Source organism: Cupressus sempervirens, chromosome 5 (genome assembly GCF_028749045.1).
Source record: "Cupressus sempervirens isolate cs-2001-9-10 chromosome 5, ASM2874904v1, whole genome shotgun sequence".
Classification (NCBI taxonomy): domain Eukaryota; kingdom Viridiplantae; phylum Streptophyta; class Pinopsida; order Cupressales; family Cupressaceae; genus Cupressus; species Cupressus sempervirens.
This window is the reverse complement of record NC_143122.1, coordinates 959,329,440-959,350,676: the sequence shown is the minus strand read 5'-3', so window position 1 is coordinate 959,350,676 and position 21,237 is coordinate 959,329,440.

The following is a 21,237-nucleotide window of genomic DNA, read 5'->3' as shown; positions in this document are numbered from 1 at the left end:
TAAACTAAATCCATTTTGGAACATTTCATTAGTTTACTTCATTTTAAAATTCTAAATAATAATACCACTTTTATAATCCATTAATTTTTAAATATCTAACATGGGACATACGATCAAGAAAAGAAGCTTTATTTTGGGAAGATTCATAAAATGGCCTCCCACTACGAGATAGTGTAAATATGCCAATCAATATTAAAAATATATTTTGTAGTCATTGAACATAAAAGGTAAGTGAATAAAAAATCATTAACTATGGGGAATGATAGTGGAAACCTCTTGATAATACACCCTTGTCAGATGAACAAAAGAACATATTTAAGCAATTCCTAAATAGAAAAAAAACTAATTGTAAAGAACGAGAAGAAAAATTGATATGACATTCTTTAATAGGTGGAAATTATAGAACCAATATATGATATGATAATATTATTAACTCACATCACTGAGATAAGATTGAGATTCCCCTTAACCTATGTTGGGACTTGTTAACACAAAATTTTGCATCCTTGCCTAACATTTTGACCTAAAGGAAACCTCACATAACATAGAAACAATCTCAAAATTTTGGGACTTTGTAATCAAAGATTGAGTCTTTGAAGAAGGTCAACTTTCTTACTATCAGGGTGCACCTAACTATTTCTTGGGAGGAAAATGGAGAAGGAGATGCAAAAAAATAAAATAGTATTTTGATCTACTTCTTTTCTAATGATTGCACTAGATTATAATAAACCTAATGAGATACACCATTATTAACCTTTCTTCAATCTCATATTATCAAAGACAAGTAAAGAGGATAAAATGACCATCCAAGGAATACAATAGATTAACTTAACATATTAGTTAACTAAAATAAACATAATCATATGGTATTACAATTGTCAAAATACATCCAAAAGAAGTGAGGTGTAATAGATTGAACAAACTTAACTGATTAATAATGGATATGACATAGTCAATTTCTATTGAATAAGAGGCAAAACAATTACAAAGAGTATTTATAAAGGACCAGAAAAAGAGAGATCCTTTGAACAACAACAAAACTTTCCTTTATAGGGTGTAGGCATTAGCTAGATATGTCCTTGAGTTTGAAATCCCTTGATCATGAGATTAGACTTCAGATGAGAACCATAACTAAAGATCAAAAGAAAATCTCATCATAAAATGTAATTGCTCACAAGAAATGACAAAAGAACTAGGGAAAGTGTGCACTCAACTGCAAAGGATCCAATCATAGCTAGATCAATCATGATATGTATTTAAGAAGAATGTTGTGTAGTGGTGTTGAGGATATCAAAATATGTTTGCAAATGATGAATCATTTCTACCCTCTTTTATCTAATCACTACACGAACGTCCTTTACATTGTGTCAGTTAAGAAAATCAGCAAGTCAAGTATTTCACTTGCCATTTGGTCCTATCCTCTTGAAACATTCCACTACCTTGCTTGATATTCATCTTTTAAATTGTTGACTTATGCCCATAATTGTTCATAGTTTTGCAAGTGAGGCTTAGTGGTTGAAGACTTAGATTGTGAGGTTGTGAAATAGTTGAGACAGCCATGTATACATGGTCATAGCTTGAAACAAAGAAGAAAAGAGATCACAATGATTATGAAAATGTCATTTTCATATTGATCACTCAATCGCAATGTTCAAAAAGGTAAAGTGAAAGTTAGATGTGAAGTGATGATAAAGGCAAGGATGAAGATATTGTATCTTTGCAAGATTAGATGATTAGTGGAAAAGTCAGTTACAGTGAAGTCCCTAGATAGGTAGATAGTAAAATGTGGCTTGACCTCAACTACTAATATGTCTTGTGGGACAATACAATTAGGACACACATGAAATGTCATTTCCACATTTTTAAAGATTACTAGTATTTTGATAGAGCTACCGTCTAACTAGTGTGCATCTCTCATCATTGGTTCATATTTAATACCAAGGAGGTTGGCTATACACCTAAGCATTACAAAACTACTAGCCCCTAAATCAATTATACAATTATGAACTAGCTTGTCCCCAATGATCAAAGTGACATAAAAGGGAGGAGGTCTATTTTTCTTAATTTTTCTCTTCCTTTTATTGGTTGTACTAGGCTTGTTGCATCCTCCTCTCTAGTTGACTGATTTTCCATCTTTATACTCTCCAACCCTTGTTGTAGTAGCTCTAACTGTGATGGCATGATGGAAAAAGTATCCCATGAACCTACCACTTCTTTAGTAGAGGTTCTTGATTATCTTTTGGATGAGTGGGCGACTACCTATCAATTTGATCCAATACAAGAAGCTCTAGAAACATGTCTTGGCACCTATTTTATGTTGGAGAAGGATAGTCCTATCCCTAGTCTCATGAAAACAAAAGAAGATACCAATGGATTGTGTAGCATGTTCTTTTATGATTCAAGAAATAAGAATGGTTTAGGTGTTTATGTAATTCTTTTTTCCCTTGATTTGGAGAAATACTAATTTTCATATCGGCTATAATTTAGCTACCCTAACAATGTGGCCAAGTATAAAGCATTGATCCAAGGTCTCCAACTTACACAAAGCAGAGGCATTAATCTTTTGAATTTATTTGGGGATAGTAAGTTGGTTGTAAATAAAATCAAAAATTAGAATGTTATGAAGAACAACTTTCTCAAGTGATACAAGCATAGAGTATGGGATTTACTTAAAGGCTTCAAAGCATTCAACATTCAAAGTGTCCCTAGAGACAAAAACAAGCATGTTAATAAGATTGAAGAAATTTGTGCTCATCATGACATACCACAACCCTTCATGTCTACCTAAATAAAAAAATATTTTTATGGGAAAAATTACAAAGAAAATCTTAACTTCAGATAAATTTAGAAAAATGGCATTCAAGATGTCCTCTTTGTGAGATCAAATCAAAAACTTTAGAGCATCTTCTTTTTTCTTGTCCTTTTGTAAAAACTTGTTGGTTATGGTTAAACAAGAAATTAAATTGGTCCTCATCTTTCCCCAATAAACTATTAAATTTATTTAAAAAGTTGGCCTAAAAATGGCAATTCTAGAATCTATAATATTCTATGGAAAATATTGACATCAATTCTACTCTTAGAAATTTTGAAATAAAGGAATAGATGAATCTTTTGAGACCAAAAATTAGAATTAGATCCTCTTCTCAACAAATTTGAAGCATGCATAATTTATGTAGGAGCATCCTAGGTGTGAGGCCTCACCCTAACCAATCATAGCTTGGATATTGTATTTATATTTTGTTACTTAGACTGGATATCTCGACATATATTTTGATACTTGGTGGATTGTAAATTTTGCTACTTATCCAATGATATTTACCTTGTAATCTTCCATTATGATATGTATTAGAACTTAATTGGCATAGTCGATGAATTAACAAATATTTATTTAGTATTTCACTATTATGATAAGAAATGGAATTATGATGTGATTCAAATCCTTAATTTTATCTTGTTAGGGAAGTTAGTAATATGTAGGTTTTTGAGGGTTAATGATTAAATACTTTATATGTAAATGATGGAGAATAGGAAGTTAATTATGAAATGTGTTATATGTGAATTTTAGAATAATGAAATTATCATTTACCTTTACTTTGAAAATATGTATTTTATATGTGACTTTTCATTGGACTACTGATGCTCAAGTTTAGTGTGTAGGAAATGAACCATTGAGACATAATAGGGAAACAAGGTATAAACACATGTTAATATGACATAGCCAAGGTGAATCTTTAGAAGATTTGTAAACCTCATTTTGATATGTTTATTTTGTAAATGTGAGATGTATATTTGTAGTATGTATTTCATGAGTAGATTCAAAACATGTCATGTGTGATGTATAGTGAATTTTGTGTGTGTCACTTGACACTTGTACTCATTATGTGAAAATGACATGTTCTATAAAGATGGATCATGTAGCCACCATATCTCAAGTTAAATTCCTTAATTAAGAATTAGACTTATTACCTTGACTTAGTAAGGGAAACAAAGGTTACCCCCATAGAAAATTTGAAATTGAACTTTACCTAGCATTGTGAGAGCCACAAAGTAGCTCTAAGGTGAATTTGTGATGAAAATAAACCCTACCCGTGATAATACTTTAAGTTGGGGGGGTAATAGTGACCACTAGGATTCCTAGGAGACCTAGGAGACCCCAAAAAGAATGTTTTTTATATTGGATTTGAAAATGGGAGTCTTATATAAAGGCATGGCCAAATTAGAAACTTACTTACCCACTCTCTTACTTTAGAGACATTTAGGGTTGGGAGGAAAAGGATAAGGATCTCTACAACAAATTTCATTTTCTATTGATTGGAGTGAGGTTGGTATCCATGATCCATGGTGTTTCTTTATTACATTGTAGATTTGATATGGCATAGATGTAGTTTTGTGAAGAATTTTTGTTGTATGTGTGTTGAATGTGAGAAGTTTTATGTGATTTCTTCCTTGAATCTTGTTTGTTCATATTGTTTATTTGTGTAAAATGGCTGTGAAGCATCACTCACCCTTGGGAGGTAAGAGATGCTTGGGTGAAGGGGTTAGTTGGGCTCACCCATGTAGTTGAGAAACTCTCCCATGTGTGGAGATAATTTTGATGTGTTTCAATGGAGTATGGACTTCATGATTACTTGCATTCTTGGGTAGTATAAGGTGGTGTATGAAGATGGAAGACATTGTTAAGCCTTAAAAGGGCATGTTACTTATGAGAATATGTGAATATATTTGATTCATGGATTTGAAATTATCCTCATGGAGAGAGCCCACCTTCACCCTCTATTTTGATTCTATTCTTGAATCAATGTGCAAACCTTGGGAAAGGAATGTATTGTGTTATGTTGAGTTGTGTTATTATAGTTTTGTATGAAATGTGAATGTAAAGGTGTGCAACCATTGTGCCTTGTTTCCCCAAGCTTGGGGGTGGCCTCCTTGAGGCCCCATTTTTTTGTCTCTCTTTCACAAGTTTTACTTGATGATCTTGGAAACTTGGAGCTCATGTCATCCTTCCCATTACATAGGAAGAGAGAATACTATTGTATTGAGTTGAAAATGGAGAAAAAAACTCTATCTTGTTATGTGATTTAGTTTGTATTTGTAAGAGTGTTGTTATTATTCTCATTCATTTTTCATTTGAGAGATTGTGAATCATCTATGTATTGTAAAAAGGTCCCTCCATTTGCATATATTGATATGGTGATTTCACCACCTTATGTGCATTCTTGATAAATATTTGAATGTAAGCTTGAGAGGATCAAGAAATAAAAATTCATTCTATTGATTTTTTTGGTACATAATATTGGATATGAATGTATTGAAGAGAAGAGTTAAGCATCAATGTAGGCATTAGTATGATGTAAATAAGACTATCCATTCTTATTCTATTATTCTCCATGCTCATAGAAATAATTAGATGCATTATGTAATCACACTTGATTCATACATAGTTTTAGAATATGCATTCAATAGTTAACGTACTCATATTTAGATATATTCATGAAATGGATGTCAACAATATAGATTGAATACTTGATGTTCATGTGGAATTACAAGAAAAAAGATTCTATTTATGTTCATATTAGAGTATCTTGCAATTTAGATTTTGATAGTATTATGATAGGTGTTGTGAGTAATACATTAGATTTATATATTGAATAGGTATTGTAATGCATTATACAATGTTAAATTCCATTTACTCAATTATAAACAATTATAGAGAATGTATGAAGAAACTAGGCAAAAAGCTTAACTTCAAAAAAAAAAAAAAAGCTTGTAGGTGCATATTTACTTGCTAGAAAATGTATGGCAATTCAAAAAAAAAAACTCTAACAAAAAAAACAACATAGCCAATAAAATAATATATATTCTGAATATAATAAACATATCCTTGTCAATAATAATATAAAAACCACTAAGACACCCAACATAAAAATGTTGCCTTACAAAGGGATAATCAAAATAAATTTGCAAGGTACATGATCAGAAATCAAATGATAAGATGAAACAAAATAAAATATAAAAAACCCCTCTCCTAGGAAGGGGTGGTAGATGGTCTTAAATAAGGGTAAGTACCCTTTCAAAAAAAAATTTACAAAAAATCCTACCCATCCTAATGTAGGCAGCTAGGTCAACCACCATATTAATTTTCAAGAAAAAGAAAAATTATTAATTGTCATGCCCAAAATTTACTGACAAGAATAACACAACAATTTTTTTTCTTTTTTTCTTTTTGCTTCCTAAGGAATACCTCAACGTTCAATATAACAATACCAATATCTTTCCAACAATTCTTCATGAACTTATACTTGATGGTGCTATATCCATAACATTACATAAGTATGAGAGGCTATCTCTACATAAGATAGTGATACGTCAAATTTTATAATATAATTAAATACCCAATGGATCCTATGATATTCTTTTTCTTGCATACACATACCTACCTAAATAGTATTTTATCATTAATATACTCTAACCAAAATGTTAACTTAGTGATTATGCATTATTGACTAGCTTGCTAAAATTATTTATTAATTATAATAATCTTTTTAAAAATTTAATAACTAATCCAAATGACACTAATATATCACTCTTAAATAATATAATCCTACTTAAGATACACTTACTCACAAATCATCACCACATAATCTTTTTAAGACATTAATATTGCCCCCCTATACATTAATACAATTTACACTGAAAAAGACACACTTTGCCCAAATGATTAAATAATTTAAATAAATTAAAAGAACAACTATAACTACCTATCTAAAAACACACTCCCCTTCCAAGGTGACATCAACCAACTTGCCCTAGCAATCTTATTGAGGTGGGATGACCTTCAATGCTATGGAAGGTGCAAGCACCAAGATGGGAAGGTTTAGTTTGGATCTGCACTTCTTCTTGACCCGAAAGCTCACTAATGATTTGCTAGAAAGGAGATATCTTGTGTGGAGACCCTGACACATGATAGGGTGATGGGATGCTAAAAAGGAACCCACATCTCCTCTAATGAAAAGTTTAGACAATAATAATCTATCTTTTCTCAAAACCAAGGTATACTCATAAGGGCAAGACAACTCTAATACCAAGGTGTCATGATGCTGACTTGGGTCATGTTTCAACACACAATTTACTCCTTCCCTCATTCCAAGCGGATTCTAACTTGCAAATCTCGAGTCATTACATCCTGCACTTTTCAAACCAAACTAAAACAGATCTTATCGTTTCCCAAGAGATGGCATCTAAGAGGATAGTGGGGTCACCTTTTTGGCAAACGTGTTTGACTTCCTTAGCCTCAAAGGATAATAGGCGCCAAACTTAGCCCTTGCAGCATGGTGTAAAAGTTATGTTTTATTTTTCTTTCAAGGTAGGTAATGAATTTATGGGGGGTCTATCCTATGTCAGTGAGGACATCCTGCATCACGTGTCTTCCAAGGCTTAGAGATGGGTTGTTGATGCCAAGGTGGTGGTGGGGAACCCCATGTCCTCCAAGTCTTATCATAGTTTCACTTTTAAACATTCTCTCATCTATAGATAATCGCTAGGTAATGAGGGGTAGAGGTAGGGTAGGAGTCATGTGAGTTCCCTTATTTCAAGACCAAATCACATGTATGAACCTATGCAACCTTAGTTTATAAATTTAATTTTATTAAAATGTCTCTCTTTCCAATACAGGAGTAAGTACGGACAGCTTTGGGCTAAGGACAAAAAAAACATTATAATATATATTCTTTTGAAGATTTGTGCTTTATGGTATGGGGTCGATTTGGACAAGGGAGGAAAATATAACATTTAAAATTTTCTACTTCCCTTCTACTCGTGTGGTTTGATCCTTGCATGGGTCAGTGTGTTAGTTTCTTTTTAAGTACTTATAAATTTGTGACTTGTCTTCACAAGTTTGAGTCACAAAATGTTTATGAACTATATTTTCAAACAATTGATGCTAGCCTATTATCTCTTATAACCATTATTATTTTATTGTCTTATCTAAATGAAGAGATGCTAAGGAATATTCTATTGAATATTATATTAGTCTGTAATAGGCAGGGGTTTTATTTTTTTTCATACTCATACAATTTCCAGAGAAGTAAAATGCACACTTCCAGATTTAACTTATTGTTCACCCATATTTGCATCTTAGTTATTATTATTATTATTTGTTTTGACTCTTACTCAAGGTTTGGTGACATGGAAACTAAGCATAGCATTGAGTATTAGTGCTAATACCAATAGATAATTAAGGCATTGAATATAATTCTCCATTGAATTATATCAATATCCATTGTGTTTTATAACTTGAGAGTCAAATCTACTATCTTTTGCATGATCTACCATAAGTGAATGCATCTTACAACTATTATTCAAAATATAATTATGACTATTTCTAAACATGAAACTCTCTCATATATGACTGAGAAGATAATCAAGTATTCTCATTGAAACTAAGAACATAAAGATAGAGTCTTATAATGCAAATAGTTAGTAGAACCTTCAAATTACTTTCGTTTCTCCCATGAACTCATACCCCACAGTAGTATATACAAAATGGAGATTTGTTTTTATAGCCCAATACAAAACAAAAGAAAAGAAACTATACTTTTACAAATACAATATTTGATGCCAAAATAATATCTCCTACTAGCTCTTCCATAACTCATGAAGCTTCAACTGATCATTTCTTAACAAGTAAGATACATATACAACATTTTCAATTATTTTCTCTACATATACATTAGATAGTAATGATACAATCTCCTTTCATCACAAAGAGACAACATGAGACCTTTCAAAATCATATGAAACATGATCATTGAAAGACATGAACACTGATCATCATGATCATTGAGAACATGGACAAGCTAGTGAATCCTCCTTCATGATTGGGGGGCACAATGTCAAGTTTTCCCATCCAAACATCAATCTGCAAGATGGTCAAGCCATTTCCATTGCTCCCTTGGGCACAAATCTGCAAATGCATCACAAGGAAAACAACAAGGGCCATGGGTGCTTTCGACCCAACCATAGGCCTCCAAAGAGACCACCCCCACGCTAGGGGAACAAGGCTCAAATTGAGTTTCAAACATACATCACAAAATTTTGCATGAAGACACAACACAAAACACAATCAACACCCTCCCATGGCTTGCACAATGATTCACCATTTGAATCATAAAACATTGGGTGAAGGTGGGCTCTTCAAGGAGGATAAATTCATAAATATCATATTGCCAATACATTTTTCCTCTCAAGGCCACCACAACATAAACAACATATTACCACTGCATTACCTCTCAATGCCTCCAAAACAACCATCTTCTCCTCATCCACCAAACCTCCTTGTACCTCCCAAACAACAAGATTCATGGCCATGAAGGAGCCCATGCTCCATAATAACAAACTCATCATGAGGTAAAAACTAAATTTTCTTTCTCACCTACAATATCAAGCACAACTTATGCCCTTCACCCAAGGCTTCTCTGCCCTCCCAAGGGTGAGTGAAGCCTTCAAACCCATAATCACAATAGACACTCACATTCAAACAAGAACAACAACAAAACAAATGATGAACAACAAAACAAAACCAAGAAAGGATCTCCAAAAGCACAAAACACATTCACTTTCCATTCCAACAAAAACAAAACCAAGAAGGTGAACCAAGAAATTTACAAGAACATCACACATTCTCACATTCTCACAATACATAATCAATGCTCATAATGCAACAAGAACACCACACTCTCACAGAATACCTAAAAATCCATATCACAAGATTTATAATGCAAATGCATACTCTATTAATGAACTCTCACACTTGCAGATTTGTTTAACCATACTAAAAGCAAGAAATGAGAAAGAAACAAGTTTTGAGGCACCAACCTTGGTCCAAGCTATGGTGAGGATAGTTGTAGTATAGCTCCCTTAATCTCCCTCCAAAACCTAACAGTCTCTAAAATAAGAGAGTGGGTAGACACCCCACTAGTTTGGCCAGGACCCTCTAATAAAGCCTTCTCACTAACTTATTTTAGCAAAAGCACTAAGCCACTACTTCTTACAAAATTGTCTCCTCCAACTTTTCTATTTTTGACTAAGTAGGAACATGGATATGACAACTCCAAATTCGAATTGAAGGAAGAATGCATGGGTAAAGGGGCTCCCTAGGCTATCTAGGCACTCACATGATCAAAAATAGGTCCCTGACATGATGTACTATCATATGGGTAACTTATTTTCACCTAAAAGACACTTAGGGACCACCTAATGACCCCTAAAAACCCTAGCCAAGTCCAAATTCGAATTTCCTTTGATTGAGACTCCTCATGGAATTTTTTTCTATGTGAGGTTAACTTGGGTACAACATTGGGGTTAGGTTTAGGTTAGGTTACTTCTTGTCAAACCTTGAATGACATGGCATCTCTACATGGACAACACAAGTGTCAAATGACACACACAAAACAACACATTACATTAAACTCCAATAATGCATGAACTAAGCTATTACACACATATAAATTCACATATACAAAATAAAACACATTACAATGAGGTTTGAATCTTTTCCATTGATTCAACCTTGGCTATGTCATGTTTGTAGTAGTTTGAGCCTTAATTCCCCTTTAAACCCATGGTCAAATTCCTGCACACTAAATTCAAGCATCAGTAGTCCAAGAAAATCATGTAAACAATAAGTACCTAAGTGAAATAATCTTTATCTCATTCAAAATTAGACTTGCATATATTTCATCATCTCAAATTAACTTTCCCTTTCTTAATCATTTCAAATATAACCTTCAAATTATTAAAATATCAAACTTACATATCACATTCGACATTTGAGTTCCATACTTCATTCTTTTTAATTAAATTACTTTTTCTATTAATTTTCATGTAAAATGCTCAAAATGCTATAACATCAAACTTTACTTATCATAACATGGTCAATTTAATATTATGAATAGCTTCATAGTCTATTTTTATCATTGTGACAAGATGTTGAATCCACAACTATTGAATTCCTAGGTATGCGGGTTAGGTCTCAATGCATAACAAAATTTATTTATATTTTAACTCTAATTTCCACTTAAACATTACATTCTTACATTACAAGCATTTCTACCATTCAATTTCTATTAAAGAAATGCCAATAGCTTAAAACATGAATAGAATCATTAAATGCATCCATTAGGTCATAATATGTAGAAGTAATTGCGGATCATCAAAATGCAGATAACATAACCCTACAGTCTTAGAAGTGTATCAATACATAGGATTAAAAATCACTGTAATACAATTATCTCATTGGTACTATGACGGATTGGGTGAGCCCTCACATTAATATGAATGGGAGAGGGGGAGGTGGTCCCACCACTCCCTCATTCCTTGGCATGGATTTTGAAGGAGGCTACCACATTTATTAACCTCCATGTCCATGCCTTCCCTTGCCTTGAAAACCCATATGAAAGGTGAGTGGGACATGGGAAGTAAAAAAGGGAAGGCAGCTAGGGATTAGGTGGATAGAAAGTAGGCTTAGGAAGTTTGATTTGATTTTTTTTATGTTGTTTTCTTTGTGATAGATAGGCTTAGGTAGGGGGCAAAAAAAAAATGTTTAAGGTGGAAAATTAAAAATTAAATTGCTTGGGATGGGGTTAGGAAAAAAAAAAGGTGGTCAACTTTAAGATATGGAAGTTCAATGTTATTCTTCCATGCATTAACTTAGGAAAAGGATTAGCTTAGGGGGTATTAAATGGGAGAGGGATAAAATTTAGAGTATTATGTTATTGAGATAGGAGATGTTATTTTTTTTTTTAAATTAAAGGGATTTGTTTTTTTTTTGGGAATAATAATGTTTAGGGGTCTGAGAATAAAGATTACTAAGGGTGATAAAGGTATAGGGTAGTGGATAGGGGTTAGATTATGGAATTTTGAGAAAAGGGAGAAAACTTAGGAATTTTTTTTTTAATAAGGAAAATTAATATTGTATGTATTAAATTAAGGTACTTTTAGGTTGTGAGTTTTGGGTAAATAGGTTTTGATATTTAATTTGGGTTAGTGTAACTAACAACTTAGGAAGCTAGGAATTTCTTGAGTAAATGGTGGATGCAAGTTAGCTAGATCTTTAGGTTATGAAATTATGCATAGTTAGGGTAAATTAAATAGGTGCATTGGGATTGTTAGATATGTGCTCATTGAAGTATTTTAGAAATTCAACCTCATTAATGGAATTGACCAAACATCATCTTCACCTTGCAAGAACTAATTGCTAGTTAATAGACATATGTGACAATAGTCATAAATGCAATTTGGAAGTAATTGAATACAAGATATACATTAGGTTAAGAACAACATAGCCATACCCTATAACTAGAATGTAACCTACAAGGAACTAAATTAATTAATAAAGTTGAGAAATTACACTACTTCTAATCATAATTCAAGATAGTCAATTAATGACCGAATTTCCCTCGTAACTCATTACCATAGAGTGTAACTTATGAACATTTAGTTATACTAGTGTACCATTCAAGAATAACCCTTGTAGATACCCAAATTTTATTGCACCACTTTTTTAATCCTATTTAGTTATCTCTAAAGGCATCATTAATTAAATTCCTATTTAATTAATCCTTTGCCATCCCCTAGCTGATTAATTTAATTAATTATCTATAGTCATATTGATAAATCAAATAACCTATTATTTATCAATTAATCCTATTATTCTATCTAATTCCAAAATCCTCATTTATTAAATAAATCTATTTGATATAAAAAGCCCTCAAGTCTAATAACCCCTAAACTATCCTAAAACCCCCTTTTTTAGCCTAATCCACTCCATCCACCCATACTAACCAAGCTTAGCCACTAACTCACTCACCCTCATTGGATGCCATCCACTTTCATATCTCTAACAAGCCTAATCTAATCCTAAATCACTCCTTATCCCCCCCCCCTAACCTTGTCACATTCCCTAAGTAAGCTTAAGACTTTCCTAAGCCAAGCAAAGTCAACAATCTCAACTCCCTCCGAAATATTCCAACCACTAAGCTTTGAATGCTCTTACAAAGGCCATAAAGACTCTTACAAACCCATTCATTGCTCTTACAAGCCATTATGAAGGGTCTTTATGAAGATATTATTCCTTGACCCTCCTTTGCTGACTCATCCATCCCCTTGCCTCCATCCACTCACCCTATGACATGTGTCACTCCCTGATTGGTGCTAAACAAGCACAATCCATGTGCTCCCCTTTGAGTACATCCTAGCCCTCCTTAAGCTTTCATCTCTCCTTGCATATTAACCCTCCATCTCTCAAGCCCTTAGCTTATAAATTGAATCCCCTCCCAAGCCATTTCATCACAACCTTTAAGCCAAAGTTATAATGCTAGTTTGAGAACCAAAAGCCATCAACCATACCCTTAGAATGCCAAATTGAGAGCTCACAAAGCTACCAATTTGCCATTTACTCATCCCCACCATTGAAGCATAGAGCAAGTTTGAGTATACATACCAATCTTTTACTTAGACTCATCCCTAAATCAAGTGACCATCCTCATTGTGAGAGCCATTCTATGGCTCATATTTTCATTTGAGAGTTTCACTTTGTCTCTCATATATGTTATGGTTTTTATGATAGTTAATGCTTTTGTTTTTTGAATAGATTAGTATTACTTGCTAACATATTTCTCATATACATTTTGGTGTGCCTGGTGGGACCCCACTATGGGTCATGTAATCATCTATTTCTATCTATATGTTATTTTTTCTAATAATCTAATGTTTTTTGTTGTTTGAGTGAGTTGTAGGGTGTTTCACTTATTTTTATAGATTGAAGAATGCACTTGGGAAGACGACATACCCTCTAAAATATGAAAATAACCAAAAAATTAAAAAAATTTGGAAAAATCAGTGCATTTCAGTTCTTTTCATGCAGTGTCGTCTCCACAGATTAGCGTCTACACCTACAATCTGTCATCTCTGCCAGCTACTTTTTCATCTCCGCAACCAAACTGACGTATTGGCAGATTGGTGTCTGCACCTGCAAACTGTCATCTTTCCCAACTATTCTTTCATGTTTGCATCTTTAAATTGTCATATCCATAGATTAGCATCTCCGCCAGCTACTTTGTCATCTCTGCCGCCACCTCTAGTCTTCTGTCGTCTCCGTCGCCGCCAACCTAAATTGTCGTCTCCATTGATTCCATTGATTCCAACTTAAACTATTGTCTTCGCAAATCAACATCTTTGTAGTTCAGCGTCTCCGCTCGGTTACCTATTTTCTATGCTGCCAAACTAAACTTTCGTCTCCACCTCTTTCTCTATCGTCTTTGCAGATCAGCGTCTCTGAAGATCAACGTCTCCACAATTTGGCATCTGCACCTGATGAACTGTCATCTCTGCCTGTCTTTGTTGCATTTTTGTTTTAACATCTTTCTTTTTGCACTTTGTTCCATAGAGTAGAGGTTATTTTAAGCATTTTTACGCATAGGAAAAAGAAAAAGAAAATGTTAAATTTTTTTTCCCCATAGTTAAACTTTCATTTTGGAAGATTTTGGGTGACTAATCAATTTTCTTTTCTGTCTCATTGTAGGTTGGAGCAACAAACTTAATCATGCTTTTTAGGTTTTTTGTGGAATGAACTTTAATGGTTAAACACATTTTTCTTTGAATTTATGTTGTTCAAAACACACTCTTGAATGCCATGGATAAAAATCAAAATTTTACTTGGAATGCATGACTAAAACAAACAAACTCAATCTTGAATGCAAAAGATCAACTAACCATTGCAATATCTCACACTTCAATTTTTGGTGCATTAAAAAGAACAAACAAATCTCTCTTTTGCATGCAACTTAGGAAAAGTTAATTTTTGAACACCTAAGAAATTTGTTAAGTTAAAAACAAATCAACAAAAATCAAATTTAGTAGTTTCTTCATTGGACTCACCCTCTTTAATCACCCATCAATTTAACCATTGGTTGCAATCTCAGTGCCATCTATAGGGATGGGTCCACCTAAGAGAGTGTTAAGTATTCCATAATTAGATTCTACTTAATTTTCTTTTTGAGGGTTTGTCTTAAACTTATAAGATTTCTTAAAATGTCCAAAAATCTAGATTAAATCGATCACACTTCAAGTTTGGATTTTAAAACTAAACAACGAATTGACGTGGAGGGCCTTCGAGCACGCACTTGACAATAAAGTTTCACACATCTTTGTTTTGGGTTTAAAATGAACAAACACTTAATCTTGAATGCCTTAAAGAAAATTAATCGATACTTGATGTGGAGGGCCCCCACGCGTGCGGGTTTACTTTCTTGTTGGCCCTAACTCTTCTTCTTGTTTGCATTCTTTGATCAATTTTTCTTTGTCGGCGCATTTCAAAGTTGGAATTCAACATTTTCATTTTAAACATGAGTGCCCGCAAAGTCTAGATCAGCACACATAAGAGTCAGTTGGAAAAGGAATAAGCATGTTTTTTAGCCCAAGGTCATCCAAGTCTTCTCTCCCCTTGTCATTTTTCGAGGCCATCTTGGGTGCATAAGATTAGGATCCAAAACCTTGTTTCTCTTTTTAGGAGGCCTGCTCGGGGATTTCATCACCCCTTGGGACAACCTCAACTCCAGCATTCCAGTAGAGTATAAAAATTGAGAGGTGAATCCAAATACACCTCTCTTGGAATCAAGATTTTGTCACTCAGGCTAAGCCTCAAGGAACTTTATACCCTTGAGAAGTGAAAGAGGAGAAGTGGGTTACCGCTCCTCTCTGCTGTGTGACATCTTTTTGGTTTCATCCATGGACTTGGGCCTCACGTACCTTGGGTATATCAAGGAATCCCTAGCTAAATCAACTATTAGCCTTGCAAACAACCATCTAAGGTGTTAATGTGTCCGACATAACTGATTGAAACATTTGTAAAACATACACACTCCTTGGCACAAGTATCACATTCTGAGAATCAAAAACTTCTATCTAGTTGTTCCTATCTATTGTGTGATTTTTTTAATTTGTTGAATGAATGTTTGCCAAACTCGGTCAATCATAGCTTAGGGCACACTTAGCATAGTCATTGTTCTAGAAGTTGAACAAGTTGAAGCAAAACAACCAAGATCTCTCAAAGCCAAGCAAATTCAAGAATTAATGTTAGAGCAACCCAAACCCAAACAAAAGTTTCACAAAGTCAAACTCAAACCATCTCAGGCATACCAAGAACTTTCAACCAAGAGAAATGAACTAACACCAAGCCCTCAAATTGCAAAACTCCACAAAGCAAAGGACAAAGCTACTGACGAAGCCCTTCAAGATGCTTGGTTAGATCACACCATCCAACTTAACCAACATCCAGGAGTTAACAATGCTTATGCCTTACCAACTAGGCATGACTTCTATGATTAGACTCCCTTGTTTCTCCACATCTTCTTGCATAAGCTTCACTTTAGAGTCATCTTTATAGGAAAGTCAGCTATCTTTAGTCATCCCCTTAAGCATTGTAGTCATCCATCTCATTTAGAACTAAACCATCTAGACAGAAATCCAAAAAATCTTCACATCCAAGCCTTCAAAATTGTTGTCACTTTGCCAAAAGTTTGCCATTCCTAACATCTTCCAAATCCACCAGCCTCACCAAGGTTATCCCTTTGATAGATCTTTGTCTAGGGTAATCTAGCTTTGTCATTTTTTATCCCTCATCACCTTGAGCTAAAGGTTGGGATCCACAAGTGGTCAATCTCATGTTCTTCCTAAAAGATCATTAGTCTATCCTTAAGTTGACACAATCACCACCAAGTTTGCACATAGGAAAGCAAACCTTTCGTGCTTTGGCAACATATCTTTGAAGTTAGCATCCCCAACCCAATCCTCCTTAGGTTTTTTCATATAGCTTTTCCTCAACCTAGGAAATCATTTGCATAGAAAAACCTTCCCCTTTTGCATCCATCAACATTGTTGCATCTCATCCCTAGGAAAAATTCTACATTTTCGTGCCACCTATCACTCGCTTAGCCAAGAAGAAGGAAACAATGGAGCCCTATCATTTGAATCAAACAACATCACTCCCCTTGAGCAATCAACCATCCCTTATCCCATAGAACACCATACCATCACCTACTAACATTGAAGCTTTCATGAACCAACCAAGAAATGCAGTATTGGTAAATGCCGATATAGACAAAAACAAGGAAACAATCATGGCTAACTTTCAAAGGGACAACATAGGAGCCTTCAACTTTGGAAGACTTCCTCCTTTATCAAATCCATCTCACCCATTGTTTGGACAAATCCCACCACCCATAGGCTCTTATGATTCAAATTATCCTCAATATATGCCAAAAGAAGATTCTCAACCCACCCCATACGATCTAATAGACCCAAACATACCAGCCTCCATTCAAGTTGAAATCTCCCTCCCATAAGCCAATCCAACCACCACCACTCCACCATTGGTCCATACCACTCCATCCCAAACCCCCTTTGCCCAAAGCACCTCACCGTTCACTCCCTTCACTATTGCTACTGCTGCTCTCCAACCCAGCCTTCAAAATCCACCCATCTCCCAAATCAATGCTAGCATCTTTGGCCAACCTTAGCAATATACAACCAGGATGCCACCCATGGGGCCAAGTAACCAACCCTTCATCACCCCCAACTTTTTTACCTCAACTCAGAACACCATTCCATCATTTCCACTAGGTCCTTGGAGCTTAGTGCCATCAGCCACAAATCCACAAGCTACTACCCTCACTCCACAAAGCTATCAAACCCCACAAGCTACTACCAATGTTTTGCCAAGCTCTCAAGTGACCCAAGCTCCTACCACCACTCTACCAAGTTTTCAAATCCAGCCACCAAGCTATCAAACCCCATCAATTCCATTCCCAGGCTTTCAATTCCCACCACCTCCACCACCAACTAATCCATCACCTCCTATCACCAACTATTTTTCTATGCCACTTCTAGGAGGAAATCCACCACCATCAACCACCATTTACTTGGCCTCCTTTTCTATGTAAATACCTTCCCAAATGGGGGCACAACCCACATATATTGGTCAAACTCCTCAAATCCAAAGTCAAGCTCCAAAAGCTCCCTGATACTTTCCCCAAGCTTCACAACCATCTTATACCTTACCTCCACAAAGAAATCCATTTATCCCACAGCTAGCTTATGTTCCTCAATCCCAACCTCAAATCCCATACTAGGAGCAAGCCTCACAGCACATGCAGCAATATGTACCACCTCCACCTCAGCAACCCATCATCCACCATTCACTTGCCCAAGCCATGTACAATCCCTACCAGCCCATACCTCAAAGCCATCCATATTCCATTTTCCCATTTAACACATATCTACCTTAGGGCACTCCTACATTGGAGGCATCCCAGCCATCACCAATTAATTCAAAATGGGAAGCCATGAAGACAGTTTTGAAGAACATCCAGGAAGGAAATGATAAAAAAACCTTCAAGTTTGAGAATGTGTGTCCTTACCCATTTGACAGAGCCATTACCATGACACCATTTCCCAAGCATTTTGAGACACCCAAATTTGACAAATTTAGAGGAAAAGGAGACCCTATCACACATATCAAAGAATTTTACATGCACTGCCAAGAAGTGGCATACAATGACGTCTTCCTCTTGCACCTCTTTCCCAAAAGCTTGGCTAGACTAGCTCTTGAATGGTTTTATAGAATACCATATGGAACAATTAAAAACTTTTTTGAATTGTCTAAGGCATTTGTAGCCCAATATGCCCATGTTGTTGAAATAGAGATATCAGTAGTTGATCTTGTCCACACTAAGTATAAAGGTGGAGAAATCCTTCCCAAATATCTACAAAGATGGAAAACCCTTACCACCCGCATATCTTGCACCTTGCCAAAGTGCCATTTGGTGAAAATGTTTATTGATAATGCCCATCCTAGCTTGGCTCACCACATGACCATGAACTATTTGCAAACCTACAAAGATCAAAGAGAAAGGAATGATCCTTAAGCAAGGACTCATTAAAGATGGTGTGGTCAAGATTTACAAGGAATCCAACCAAAATCAATTACATTCCAATGAAAAGTCTAGGTATTGGAACAAAAAAAAGCATGTTGCAATAGATGGCGTCACTGGCACCAGACATGTGAATATTGTTGGTCCTTCTCAAAACTAGTCCAACCCACCATATCAACAAGCTATCAACTACCAACATCAGAATAACCAAAGCTATCAAAACCACAATCCAAGACCCAACTTCCAAGGGTCTAACAATCAAGCTAATTCCATCAATGTAGTTGTAGGACAAAAGCCTAGATTCCAACCTACCCCTAGAAACTATGCACAGCTTGGTGAACCTTTGGATGTCATTTTTGAGAAATTAGTCAAGGAAAACCTCATCAAATTTCCTCCTACCTAGCAAATCAACCCAAGCCAATTCAAAGCTACATGGTACAAAGACAATGAGTACTGCAAATTTCATAGGGTAAAAGGTCACACTACCCTCAGATGCATGAAACTAAAAGATTATGTGCAGGACCTCATTGATCGAAAAGAAATCACCGTTGGTGCCCAAACCTCTCCCAATGCAGGCTTATAGATCTATCAAAATGCTTTTCCTCCTCACAACAACCAAAATCTTGAAAAACCACCTATCCAAGCCAACAACAACAACACCAACAACCACCATCCAAACCAACAGCATGGGATGAAAAATGACCACACTTCATCCTATATAGACTATGGTAGCCTCATAGGTTATATATCCAAGAAAGAGCCTTCTGTCAATGTTATCAATATCCAAGGACCAAACAATGAGTGTGCAGTCACCACTCGAAGAGTGCAATTTAACATCGCAGGCCCACTAGTTTCACCAACAACATCAACTCCATCAAAAATCTAGTACAATATCTTGGAACACCTTGGGAACATGCCAGCCCAAATCTCCATTTTAGACCTTCTTCGCACCAGTCCTATGTATAAGAACATCCTTGAAAGTGCTCCTATAGAATCTCGTGTCCCTTCAGATATCAATGCTACTAATTTTTGTAATCTTATTGGACACCTATCCTCCTCATGTGCCCTATCATTCAAACCCACCGACATACCCATGGTCAAGCCAGATCACACCCTTTTGCTTTGCATAGCCATCATGGTATCCAATTTTTTTGTGAAAAGAGTAATGATAGATAATGGATCAGCCTTGAATATTTTCACCCTAAAATTCATAAAACAAGCTGGGTATACCAAGGCAAATATCATCAGTGAGGTTATCACCATCAAAGCTTATGACAACTTGGAAAGAACCACAGAAGGAACTATTTTGCTGCCAATCAAGGTTGGGCCAATCATCCAAGAGACACTCTGCCATGTTATTGATCTAAACCTACCATTTAACATCCTCCTTGGTCGCCCATGGATTCATGCCATGAAATTCGTTCCATCCACTTACCATCAGTGCATCAAATTTCCACATCAAGGCACTGAGGTAACCATCCATGCCGATCCAGAACCCTTTGCTTACTACAATGTGGTTGAAGCTTCATATACAAACCATTGCCTTGGAATTGATATCGACACATCCATTGCCAGCTCATCCCACACTTGTAATGACCCAGAAACCATCCTCACCTCCACCCTTTCGACTGTGAAGATTAATAACAAAGGCTATGGAGAGTATAATCTATCAGATGCATTTTTTTTGAGGCACTCCCACTTGATCCACATGCCCATGGATGACCAACATATCACAAAGCTAAGAAGATTCCACCTCCTTGCTACAAACAGTTTGGCCCAACAACCTTTGTATCCTTAAAAATCCCTCTTCATGAGGAGCTCACTCCAGATATCAACAATTTTTTACATAAGGATGCATCTCAAAGAAATCAAGCACACCTTAATCACTTTAGCCAGAAGTATCCCCAAGAACATAAGCTCATCACTAAAAAATGGCACTATCAAGGTGGTGGTCTAGGACTAGAAGAAAGAGGCATGCAGTGCCCCATCGATGCACACAAGTGGAAATTGAAGTCAGGTCTTAGCTTTGGCATACCCACAACTGGGGGCACCAATACAGACGGTCGCGCTTTTTCGACCATTGACTGTGACCTTGTCAAAATTGAAGACATTCTTGAGGAAGTTGAAAATAGAGCCTACGATGATATTCCAGACCAAATCTCCCTTTGAGACTCTGTTCTCCAAGAACTATCCATCCACCTCATTGACCTACCACTTGCCCATCCACAACTCATAGATTGGGACCAACCAA